This window comes from Rhea pennata, chromosome 4, assembly GCF_028389875.1.
Source record: "Rhea pennata isolate bPtePen1 chromosome 4, bPtePen1.pri, whole genome shotgun sequence".
NCBI classification, from domain to species: Eukaryota; Metazoa; Chordata; class Aves; order Rheiformes; family Rheidae; genus Rhea; species Rhea pennata.
The window spans coordinates 79,823,432-79,835,984 of NC_084666.1; positions in this window are offsets into that span (position 1 = coordinate 79,823,432).

The window sequence follows — 12,553 nt, forward strand, 5'->3', positions numbered from 1 at the left end:
TATTAAATACAATTCTGCTTCTGACCTTTCTTTCCTTCTGGTCCACGATGGCCATGCAGTTGCTCCGGGGATGTTTACTGAGAAGGGAGCCAAATACAAAAGGAGTGCTCGCTTCAAACCATTTTGGTGAGAATATACTTTACCTTCCCATTCCTAGCCTAATTAGCCCAGTAAGGATTTGCTCCAATGAAGAGGGGGAAAAAAAGCGATTTTTCTTTTCTCTTTTTCTTTTTGTGCCTCTTCCTTCTCAGACAGTCCTGTGGAAGTGTTACGCTGAAAAAATCAAAAAATACAGTCTTTAGGCTGCCCATCTGGTTCAGCCAATGTGCCTCTGCATTAGAAACACCTCTTTAATTCTCTCACAGCCAAACTACAGAGTCCATTGCCATCTGTCAGATTTGACAAGCAATTTTGACCTCTAATTGTCCAGGATATCTTCTCTTCTGTCTTACTGCTGGTGAGCTGTGAGAAGACTCCGGTTATTGCCAATCTCAGAAGGCAAAGCACAGGAGATGGTGGGGCTCTGAGGGGTGTAAAGTGTTCACCCAACCTGGCAGATCACTCCACTAACAAAAAGGAAAAAAAAATAATTTGTAAGAGTAGTGGAAATCTTCCAAAGACATTCAGAAAGGCAGAATAAGGGGCAGAACGAGCGCACAGAGGAAGCAAACTGCAGCATAAGCTTTTGTGAACTGCTCCCTCTGCAAAAGAGTGAAGCAGTCAGACACACAGCTGAGAGGACCTCACGTAGAAAAGGGAACAGGAGAAACCAGACGCTGGAGGTAATGCATAACATGCAGCCGGGGGAGATGAGATGCATTAGTCACCGAGATGTGGTTTGTCCTTTCTCCTGTTTGGCTGTGTCTTTTCTGACTGTGGATTGTATTCTGGCTTCAGGCACCCAAGTGTCTGCAGCAAGGAATGGGAATGACTGTACAGACCGGGTGTGCTGTATACGGGTTTGAAAGTAATTTACTCAGAAAGAGAGTTCACTGGAAAGGAATGGGGAGCAGAAATATAAAAGAAAATAGAATATGCCATAGCATTTTTTTTTTGGCATAATGCATTTGTGCTAAGGGTTGCTGTCAGAGAAACCGGTAGGATGGAGGCATTTCAGTTAGCATGAGAATTCTTTAAACTCCTCCAAAAATGTGCTAAAGGGAGTTAGCAAATTTTTTAGGTCAGACTAGCTTTTGGAGGGTTGCATTTGCCTAGTAAGAGAACAATAAACTGCTATTCCATTAATTTAGTCTCGTAGTACCTCCAAGGTGATCTTGTGTCAGCATAATGTGTTTTTACATTTCTCAGTGTTTTATCTCCAAACACAAGGAGCCATAGAAAGGCTAGTGTACCCGAACCTATGCCTAACCAAGGGTATTACCTCTCTGATGACCTGGCTACAGTGACACTACTATTGGATGATAGGTGTGAGCTGTCTAGAGATAAGTAGATAGTGATGCCAATACTGGCTCCATTTTCCTTTCACAGTTCTCCAAATAAGATATCTAATCCTTATCTTTCTTAAGACTTGTAGTCAAGGTTGCTGCTTCTCAGCTTCCCCAGGCACAAAATGTGACTCTCAATGAAAGAGTGATAATTACCCTTTCTTGAGCAATCAAAAGAAGTAGTTTAGAGCCCTCTGTGCTCAAACCCCTGTGGCATAGCTTCTGGAAATCGCTCCTATTCAGCAAAGCCCAGTAGCACTTTCTGACCATGTACTGCTTTTGTGCAAGGGTTTAAAGGTGTACAGCTCCATCAGAACTCTGCAGCCTGAACTAAAGAACCAGCCTTTGCAGGCTGGATTATCACAGGTTTGCAGCTTTTGTGGATTAGGCCAAGAGAATAAATCAAATACACCGTGAACATCATCTAACAGAGCGTAATTCCTCTGTGCATTAGAAACACATATAGAAACCACTGCCACTTTGAAAAAAAAATAAGTAAAAAACCCACTTATTTGACATCTACTATTCGAGTCCTATCTTAGTATTGACCATATCACCTTCAGGTCAGGCTGTATAAATTTCCAAATTTTAAGCCAAACAGTCTTGCCACCCAGCTGTCTTGGGAAAGACATAGTGTGGAACAGGGATAACTGCTAAGTTAACTCCATTCTTGAATCAGAACCTATTTAATTCATAGAGAAAGACCTGTAGTTCCTGCTAAGTAAACTGTAGAAGAATTTATTTTAAAAAGATCAAAACCAGATACATTGTACCCAGCAGATTCTACCTGATAATATCATTCGTGTTGAGAAGAAGTAGCCTGAGATGAGAGAAACAGCAAAATAATTTTCTATGAGTAGATTTCCCCAGGTTAAAAAGCTCACCTTGTTCAAAATAGCACAGACAATTTAATCACATTAGTAAAGAATTTCTGGTAAGTCATTGTATAATTAGGCAAATTTGAGTAGATATGTCAGCAATTACCAGCACAACTGTATTCACAAGGGTCACAACTTAATTGTTTTATTAAGTGTCAGTGCTCTGTATTTGTGAGACTATCACATTTCAGGTAATCACAATGCACCAACATGACAGAAAATTAATAACACATATAAGCCCCGTCCTTGTTTTTCTGGACTATTATAATGAGCCGTGAGACTAGAGAATTATTTTAGAAGTAGTTGATCAGCAACTCTCCGTTTTTGTTCAGGTACTACTGTTCTGCATAGTGCCACTAAAAGCAAGTCCGTTCTACTTGGGATCTGCCTGTGACCCCTGGACACAGGAAACTTTTTTCTGTCAGACCTGGTTCCTCTGCCTCGGTAGCTCAGAGTATCTCTTTCTGGAGTTTGCCTAGAAGAACTCCTCATTACTCCCTGGCCTGTCAGATCGACAGCTGTGTCTTGTAAGACACCTAAGGTAACGAAGAAGCTGAACTGTTTTTTCTCCTCCCCCTGAGTAAGTGATCAGGTTTGTCTCAGGAAGAGTCTCCGAGGAAGGCTCTGTAAAGCCATTCCATGCTATTGTGGGATAAAGGGAGGTCTTTCTCAGAGGGGGTGAGGGAGGTCCTGCCAACCAGGACAGCAGAGGAAACTGGATTTTTTTTTTTTTTTCTGCTTAGAAAGGTAGAAGGATTGGCTGTAGGAATGTTGAATTTCAAAGGACCCAGTAGTGTTTCTCGTCTGAGGACACTAAGGCATTTAAGCACTTGAAATTAAGACATCATTTTTACAGAGGGAGAAACTGAGTTTCAGAGACGGAGCTAATTAGAGTCAGTTGGTGAGGCTGGAGAAGAGCCCAGCCCAAGGCCTTCAGTCTCAAGCCACAGCCTCCTGATCGTCTTGACACTATCATCCCATCAAAAGAGAAAACTTACTCATCTCTGCTAGGACCAAAAATGTTTCGTAGGATCAATTCTTTCCCTTTGCCAACAGAACTATTCAGTTGTAAACCTGCAGTGATGGAGAGGAGCACCAATTAACATAAATTGCTTTAGGATAAACATCTCTACCTTTCTCTCCTCTTTACCTCTTGAGAATCCACTCCTGGACTCTGCTTTCAAATACCCGTTCCAGTAGTCTCCTGTATGGGCCGTTTGGATCTAGGAAGTTGAAGGATACACAGAGGGTAAAGATAATAAAGCTAACAGACTTCAAATAGCCTCTTGGTGTTACCTGACGTTTCTTCCGTTCCAGAGTCACAAGAGTCATCTTCCAGGTCATAAGCAGGAAAATGAGCTTGAGTCATTTCAAATATGGCAGTTGCCTCCCTGGCCTCTGCCACAGCTTATGGCAGCTCTGTGCGAGTTTGTGATCTCAACATCCATGGATGAGAGCTTCCTAGAGGTGGTCACAGGCTATCCTGTAAGGGCGATGGAGATTTTAAGATGGGGTGAAAGAGCATCAATGTATGTTAGCGACAATGTATATATGCCAACAGTCATTAGTAAGGCACGCAGTTCAGTCTGGACCTTACAAAATCTACAATATCTTGCTGGTGCTTAGTCCAATATGTATAATCACTGATAAAATGATGTTCTCTTGTGGGGAAAGGCGTGCTTTAGAGGAAAGGAGAATTTTTATTTTTGTGTCAAGTTCACTCCACTGTCAAAGTGGTGAAAAAAGGTTCATTCCTCCCACTGGCAAGTAAACACACTGTGCTTGACCAAGAAAAAAAAAGAGAAAAGAAGAGAACAATAAAGGAGTTGTAATAAGAAATTAACACTTTTTAGCGATTGTCTTTGATTGTGACTGTACTTTTGCATTTCTATTTGTTAATAATGAGAGGAAACAAACTGCATTTACATATCTGTTTTTTAGTTTCTGGATTTTAGTTCTTTAATTTTTTCTACCATATCTTGAGTTTCATCATGGCAACAAATTGTGATTGCATCTTTCAACTCAAGGACAAATCAAAGTCTAAAGGTGTTTTTATCCTCAAGAGAGTTAGCTGATAGAATTCAATCTGCATGTATGCGCTGTATACAGCTGACCCTACCCAAACGCTACTTATCTTTATATATCTGTTACTTATCCAAAACAACATTGTTTGTCATGATGTCAAAAAGCATTTTCATTAAAAATATGGAACTTATATTACAGACATGGCACCTCTGTACCGACAGGCTGAAATGAAAGTTACTTAAAGTAGGTGAATAAAATGACTGGAGATTTTATGAGCAATCAGGGGCTGTTAGGAGGTGTAAATTAGAATGATTATGACACAGATCAGTGTAAATTATTGTAGTAACCAATTACCAATAGACAAAGTACAATCTCTTCTGTACATCTGTCTTCGGAGCAGTATCAATGATCTGGCAAGAATTTATGCTCTGGAGAGGGGTTGATTGGAAAGATAATTATTGAGCGAGGAAAATAATAATTGGATGTAAAATCCTTTGCTGTTAGGGTAGGTGCACAATTAATCCAGGATCAGCTGTCACTGAAAGCTGGTATCAGGCTAGTGATGATCATTGGCTTTGTAGTTTTCTGTTTAGTTCCTAGAGGTCCTCACCTGCTTTGGAAATCTCAGGAAAGAACCTGAGAGAGTGAACTCGAAATCAGCTGTAGACTTCCTGTCTACGCCAAACAGGTTTAAACCATAAAAATGTGAAACAAATACTCTGAGAGTGGGATATATAGTGCTAGATGGATTCACAGTGCTCTGAGTCTTCCCACCAGACCCATCTGATGTCCGTCTTTGTCACTTTTAGATGAGAGCTGAACATTTGTAGTTGTTTAAAGAGAAACCATTTGACTTAAAGAGCTAAAATATCCCCCGAAAACTGTCTTTTGTTATGCAGCAACATCTAAAATATGCCATGTTTTGCTGATGTATTTATAATCTCATTTTTCATTGCCTCGGTATGGATCTCTGAGACTTCTGAGGGTGATGCTTGGATTGTAACATCCATCCATCTAAAAGACAGTAAGCAAAATGCCAGACATTCGATGTTGTTTTCTGAGCCAATGGTTGTTTGTTTTGAGATGAAAATTCTGCTGATTTTCAGAATTACTTAAATTTTGAGAAATTCCCTGATAATCTGGTGTTTACTAACTGAAATTCCATCAGATAATACTTTCATTTCTTTTCTCAAATATGTTTCCTCCTGCATAGTCTTGCTTTGGTTTTGATAATCCTCTTTGTCTTAGCTTTTTTGTTAATGTCAGTCAGGAAAAGTATTTCCAAGTATGAGCTTTATGTCCACTTGGCAGATACTCTAAGGAGTTCTCTATAGTAATTGCATGAAAATTTTATTTTTTCCACTTCTGATATTCAAGTCATCCTTCAATTTCCCAACTAAAATTTATTTCCCTTTTGTGGCTAAGCCCTTTCATATGAATGTATGAGTCTGCATACATGCATGCTCAGGAATTAGTTACATAGAAAAGGAGAACACATTATTTATGTGTTATTTCCACTCAGACTCTGTATCATGTTGGTACTTATGGTATTTTAGGAGTGACTGTAAGAAGAACATAATGGTGAACCATACAATATGTTTAGAATGTGCTTGTGATTCATTGAACACATTTCTATTTGTAGATGAAGTAGAATTAAGACCAAAAACCTTTGAGATCTACAGCTGATCGGTAATTTTTCTTTCAATTGTTATTCAATTTCAGTCCAAATTACTCTAAAATTGACTCTTAAAAAAAAATGCAAATTTCACCTAAACTGGCATAGACCAGCTGCTCTACAGATCAGCTGAGTACAATGAAAGCAGTAGAATGGAAAATGAAATTTGATGCAGAGAGTTGTAAAGTGAAAGTCTTATGCTCACGAAGTGATGAGCTCTGGGCTGACTCACCAGCCAGGAGCAAGGCCTTTGGCTTATGACAGATAGATAGCTCCATGAAAACATCAGTCTAGAGCTCAGGAGCAGTCAAAAAATGGGTTGTTCAAAATTCTTAGGAAGGCCATAAAACAGAAAACATCATTATGGCACCATAGGTATCCATGGTTCTCCCACACCTTTAATCATGCAACTCAAGTCTCTCATCTCAGGATCTACTGGAAATGGAAAAGAGTCTGAGAAAGGCAATGAGGGACATTGAAATTCTGGATCAGCTCTCAAAGAATGGATGAGTAGGCTGAATTTCTCTATTCTGGATGTAGACAACTGAGCGTGGATACATTAGAGGTTACAAAACCATGATTGACGTGGAGAGGATAGAAGAAGATTGACTATTCACTGTCTTCCAATATAAGAATCAAGGGCCAGCAAATGAGGCCAGCAACAGCTAGCCGTGATGTGAATTAAAGGAGGTAATTCTTCATGCAACAGATAGTAGAAACACCTTTGTAAGTCCTTTCCAAAGCATCTTGTGGGTGCAAGAGGTTTACGTGGGTTCAAAGGGATGATATACTTGGAAGAAAGATCTGTCAGGACTTACTAACAGACAAAGCACATCTGGAAGTGCCCTGCTCTGAAAGTGATCCAAGACCAGGGAAGTATCTTACATTTTTGCCCGCTGTTATTTTTCCCTGGACATTTGTTAAAGCTAGAAAATGAGGCTCTGTGAAATGAACTAGCACAGCTGCTCTTACGAATGTTTTCCATGTGTTTATTTCTCTGTATATATTTCTCTTTGTACAGCTACACAGCACTGTTTTGGAGAGTTCAAAGTGCACCTTCCTCAAACAAAGCTTCAGGCAACAGTACTTACTAAGTTTCAGTTCAGCTGTTTTGCCATAGTATTTTCACTTACTGCTCTTGGAAAGAATACCATGGCAAGGAGGTATTATGAGACCTCCTGAATATTTGTCAATTCCCTAATTTCCTATATAGTATAAATTTATGATGATGATACCCGAACCACCTTGTTCTTGGAGGATTGTTTTCTTCCCTGGGGATGAGAGGGGGAATGACCTTGTTTGAGGAGATACAAGGTAATCAGATTTTTTTCTTACCAGAGGATTGAATAGGGCTTCTTCTGTAAAGCTTTTCACAAAGCATAGATGAAAAAAACTATAGACTAATGATGAGATATTACTATTGTTATTAGCAAATGAGTCTGGATTTTACCTCAGACATTTTTCAAACTCTTACTTGTATCAAATTTGGCAAGAAGAACAAAACACTATTAATAAAACTTTCCAGTAGCACTGCTTTTCCAGATCTTGCTCAGCTTGGTGCAAGAACACTAAGAGGTAATCTGCTGTTGATGTAAAATGAGGGAAAATAGAATAGATAGATATTGTTATGTCCTAATTTTAATATTTTTCCAGAACATGCTCAACTTCCAGTTGTCAAGAGAGCAGCCAGATACGTAACACTAAATGATGCCACGGGAGATTGTCCTGTGACCTACAGCCATCAATGGGAGTTGAGTCATAATGCTCTTCTCATGCCTTTTAATCATGACCCTCTGCTAATGTGTCCAGATTTGATCTCCCAGGAAGGCTAGCTAGACTCCAGGCATTATGGAGACTAGTATAAAGGCAATTGAAAATAATCTGTGCCAGGACTGTCAGACATCGTTCCCTCTTTCAAAACTGAGTAGGTAAGGTCAAAGCAGAAGACTATCAGGAGAAGAAACACAGACTAAAGGAGCCTCTGGGTCACCACCAGGGAAAAAAGGAACACATCGGAGATCAGAAACTTTACTGAGAGGATGAATACAAGCTAAAGAGGAAATTTCTACAGGAAATTCAGGACTTAAACCCGCACAACCCACCTCCACAGAGACCTAATCCTAAACTAGTGTAGTGTGAATAAACTTTAGCAGCTCATAGTGGGCTCTAATAGTACAAATACTGGTGGAGAAAGAAAGTCAGGGTGGTCCAGACAGCCTGGATTGCTCTAGGAGAATGGGCATGTTGTCATGCAGAGGTTGCCAAGAATTTTCTGCTCCTTAAAGCCTACCTCGGCTTGTACCATGAAACAGCATTGCTGCCCTTACCATTGCTCACTTCACAGAGTGGACATGATTTCTCCGTTACTGCACAAGGTTTTTTCATGAACCCACCTCATAATAAAAAGTCCCATCACTGGGACTATATTGGAGGAAGAACCTGCTCTTTGCGCTCCTCTCCATTTCCACAGACAGCTCAGTTCAGACCCTTATCTTGGACAGAAGGTGCCCCCTTGGCCAAAGTGTGCTGCTTACCAGCTGCAAAGGGGTTACAGAGGTTAATGGTAATGGGAGGTGAAAACACATGCTTTCTTGCGCATCACCTCACTGATTTCAGCTTGAAGGAACAGGGGGGTCTTGGTGTTTCTGAGAAGTTTGGGGTGAATGGGTGAACTGTGAAAACACTACGACGTATGGAGCACTGGAGAAAGATGAGGTTTTCATTGTGACAAAAATGTGATTAAACAGCTACATGAAGTAGATCTGTGTTGACATAAAGGTTAATGCTGTTAAGCCCTACTGACAAGTAGTATGGAATCTTTTAACATGCTGCTTTATAGGGTTTTTTGTTATTTATCTCTTTACCTCTCTCGATTTCAGAATCTAGGAGACAATCCACAGTCATGATAACTGCCCATTTTAGCGAGATGTTTAGCCTTGTCTTCCTGCTCTGACTCCTGGATTCATATGGTTGGTTGTGTATCTTTTGATTTACCAGTGGAGTTGGATTTGTGTTCTGCTAACAGGATAAGAAAAAAATCCACAACACTCACCCCCCAAAAAACCCTTTGAAAATCTGATCAGAGAGAGAATAGAGACCCTAGAGACTACTATCCAGAAAGCTTAAAGGAAGTATGGCAGTCATCTTCTGTAAAATCTCATGAAATTTTACCTATTTATTGCAATTTGGAGGACTTCATTATTTTCTGAGCATTTGATGTTGGTAAATTTGTACTTAGCTATCTTGCAAAAACTTCTACAGAGAGAATTTATAGTATCTAAGCATAGCGCTTTTAATAAAGATTATTCTCTTTGGACAGAAATTCGGAACAAGGCCAATGTGCCACCACTTGTTGCAGGGCCAGGACGTGGCAGCTAAGTTGATAGCATAGTATCATTTTCAAGCCAGAGTTTCTGTAGGGATGGAACAGTCTTCAATCGAGAAATATGATGAATCGGTTTTGCTGTGATACATGGGCACAGAGCGAAAGCAGCGTTGCAGCCATTACTGAAATGAGATTGTGGAGTTAGAGGAGATGAGGTAGAAGGAAAGAGTAATGAATTCAGATAATTTTTTTTTTTTTTAAGAAAAAGGGGGTAGGGAGAGAAGGAAGGGCAGTTGCTTAGCACAAAAGAAAACAAAAATACCAGGGGATGAGAAAAAGATAAAAAGAAAAAAAGAGAGATTTATATGAGCGGAGTAGCATTCATTCTTTTGCGATCAGAACTGGCTGAAATCACCAGTTTCTTGCAGTGGGTATTTGGGAGGTGGGCAGTACATTTTCTGTTGCTTCATGTAAAAGCTGAATGTGCTGCAGAAGGGAAATAGTACCAGAAAGTACTTGAGAATAAGTCATGGTCCAAACTGAAAGCCTTTCGTTTCTCAGGGCCTGTTTTGGGGGGATGTTTTATATGTTTGTTTGTCTGTTTCTCCTTGGGGGAGTAATAAGAGGAATGAATGTACACATTAGATTAACACAGCTATTTCTTAAAAAAATATATATCTTTGGGCAAAAAGACAGATTCATCAACTGTCTTGAATTATGAATACTCAAGTCAAATCCAAGACAAATTCACATCTGTGTGTGTGCTGGGGCTCTGAATCATTGCTGTGTTCACCCAGATGTTTCTATCATCCAAACAACAAAATACACTTCTGTCTGGCATTTCAGGCGATAATACGCAGCGTGAACTTAAAGTATCAGCTGATAAATGTGAACTTAGTTACACCAACTTACTCAGTCGATAAAGCAGCATCAACGTAATCAATTGTGAAATAATGTATTTCTTTGGTCACTGAAAATAGCTACTATGATTTACACCGTCTCTATTAGCAAGCTAATGGTCTGCAGTTGGAAACAAAGAAGGCAAAATAGAATTATTATAGTATTTGAATAGAACAGGAATAAAACGCAGAAGGAAAATATTTCAGCCTGCTTTCTGCACTGGAGCAGGAAACAGGAAGTATTTTCTGTGTCTCTATAACTTAACACATTTAAGATCTGAAAGTGGGTTACTTGTATTTATTTCTACCATCTGTCGAAGCCATTTGTGTCCTCTTTCTGTGAGTATTGGCTCAAGAAATATCGCTGATGAGTTCGGCTGGTGGTTCTCACCAGCTGCCTCAGCCCAGTGGCCATGGTAATACATTGAACTTTGCTGCGTGTGAGGGCAGGCTCCCCCTGGAAAATGGGTAGGCTTGGGGGAAATCAATATCCATCCATCCAAGACAGGATATGCTGAAGGATCGTGATCAAAAGTCCTGTCAGGGGAGAGTGAAACTGTGTGATTTCCACTGAGGCGTGTAGAGTGCAGAAGAGTTTGTGAAGCACATGGACTTGACTCCCAAAAGAGCATGAAAGATAATAAAAAGAGTCACAAGGGGTTGAAAATTTTATTGCAATCTAAGCTGAGAGAATCTCCCCACGTAACTTAGAATAAAGGTCAAGCTTTCTTTACCAAACTCTTGAAGCACGTACGAGTCATCTAGACAGGCTTATCTGTGTAATCATTTCAACTCTAGTAGTAAAAGTAAGAAGCCTGAGAAAAGAAAAACTAAAAAAGAGTTTCCAAATAGAAAAGTTGACGAAGACTTACCGAGGAGATAGCTCACTATGGAAAACTGATTCGGTAAATGAACTTACCGCATATGCTTGCATAAAGTCATATTTTTAATTTACTCTGTATTAATTGGAGAACTCAGCTCTGTGCTAAACACTGATTCAGTGGAATCAAAGTACATGCATAAGATGAAGCATAGGTTTAAAGGCTTTCCTGAATCAGGGAGCAGTTTAGATGTCAAGAAGCTGTGGTTCTTCTCTGTCTGCACTTAGTAAATTTGGTTGTGGTGAGCACATTTACTTCCCTTCCGTGTCTTTCAGTTATCATCTGTGGGAGTACCATAATGTAGCTCTGACATACGGAGAACTAATGAATACTTCATGAGACTCTCAGTTATTATTTAATCACAGCTTCTTTATGAGTTCATGGAATTTGTGTTGACTTGATACAAAGAGAAAATAGCACAGCACTGTCTGAAACGTGATAGTGAAAACAAAGCTAAAAACTAACATAATATTAAAAATATGAAAAGCACAGAAGAGAGAAATATAAAGTATAATGGTTGAAAACCAAACACAGACATTTGGAAGTCTTTATAAAAAAGATCAGTGTAACATTATACATCAAAATGCTATGACATTTCTATTTGTATTAGTCACGTTGAGGATCAACTCCTTCCATGAATGTCCTGTGAAAATAATGATTAATCTGAGAGTGAGGGCTGAAATGAATTGCAAGTAGAATTAATAAGATAAACATGTAAAAATCTGGCCTGAACTTCTCAATTCTTTTCTAAACGTACTTCTCTCCAAGAATATTAGCAGCAATATGGAAACTATAGGTTACTGGAAAATAAGATTGCTTCTTTGCCTACTAAACTCCTACCATCAAAGTTAACAGCCCAATCAAGATTATTAACTCAAAGGTTAACAGCTTGAGTAATTCAGTTATTTAAATTATTTGGATCCAAGGTTTTTTCTTCCAGACCATTGTTACACAGCCAATTTTATGTAGAGCCACTTAACACTTCAGATTTCATAACAGCCATGTGCCAAGCCCCAATTCGCTGTGCGCATACTGCATTATTTAAACTGTTGTAATAGGGCCTGATCTAAAGCCCTTTGAAGTCAATGAAAAGACTCCCACTGACTTCAAAGGATTTTGCATTAGGCCCAGTATTTTCTTTGCAAGGCTTTTGTACTTGATAATATCTGATACAGTAGGGAAAAAAAAGGCAAGAGGGAAGCTGTTGGCAGGCTTAGGAGGTCTTCCTGAAAGAAATTATCCGGGTAGCTGGATATTTCAGGTCAGCCAGTGGTTAACCAAAGACTGCATTTAATTCAGTCCTTCTGAAACAAACAAAATATAGCATTTCTTGGCAAAACTGGGAAGAGTCTTTCAGATAACATGCCTTGTTTGCCCCCTCTTCCCGCCTCAGCATTTTTCATACTTACAGGTCATTTAATTCTC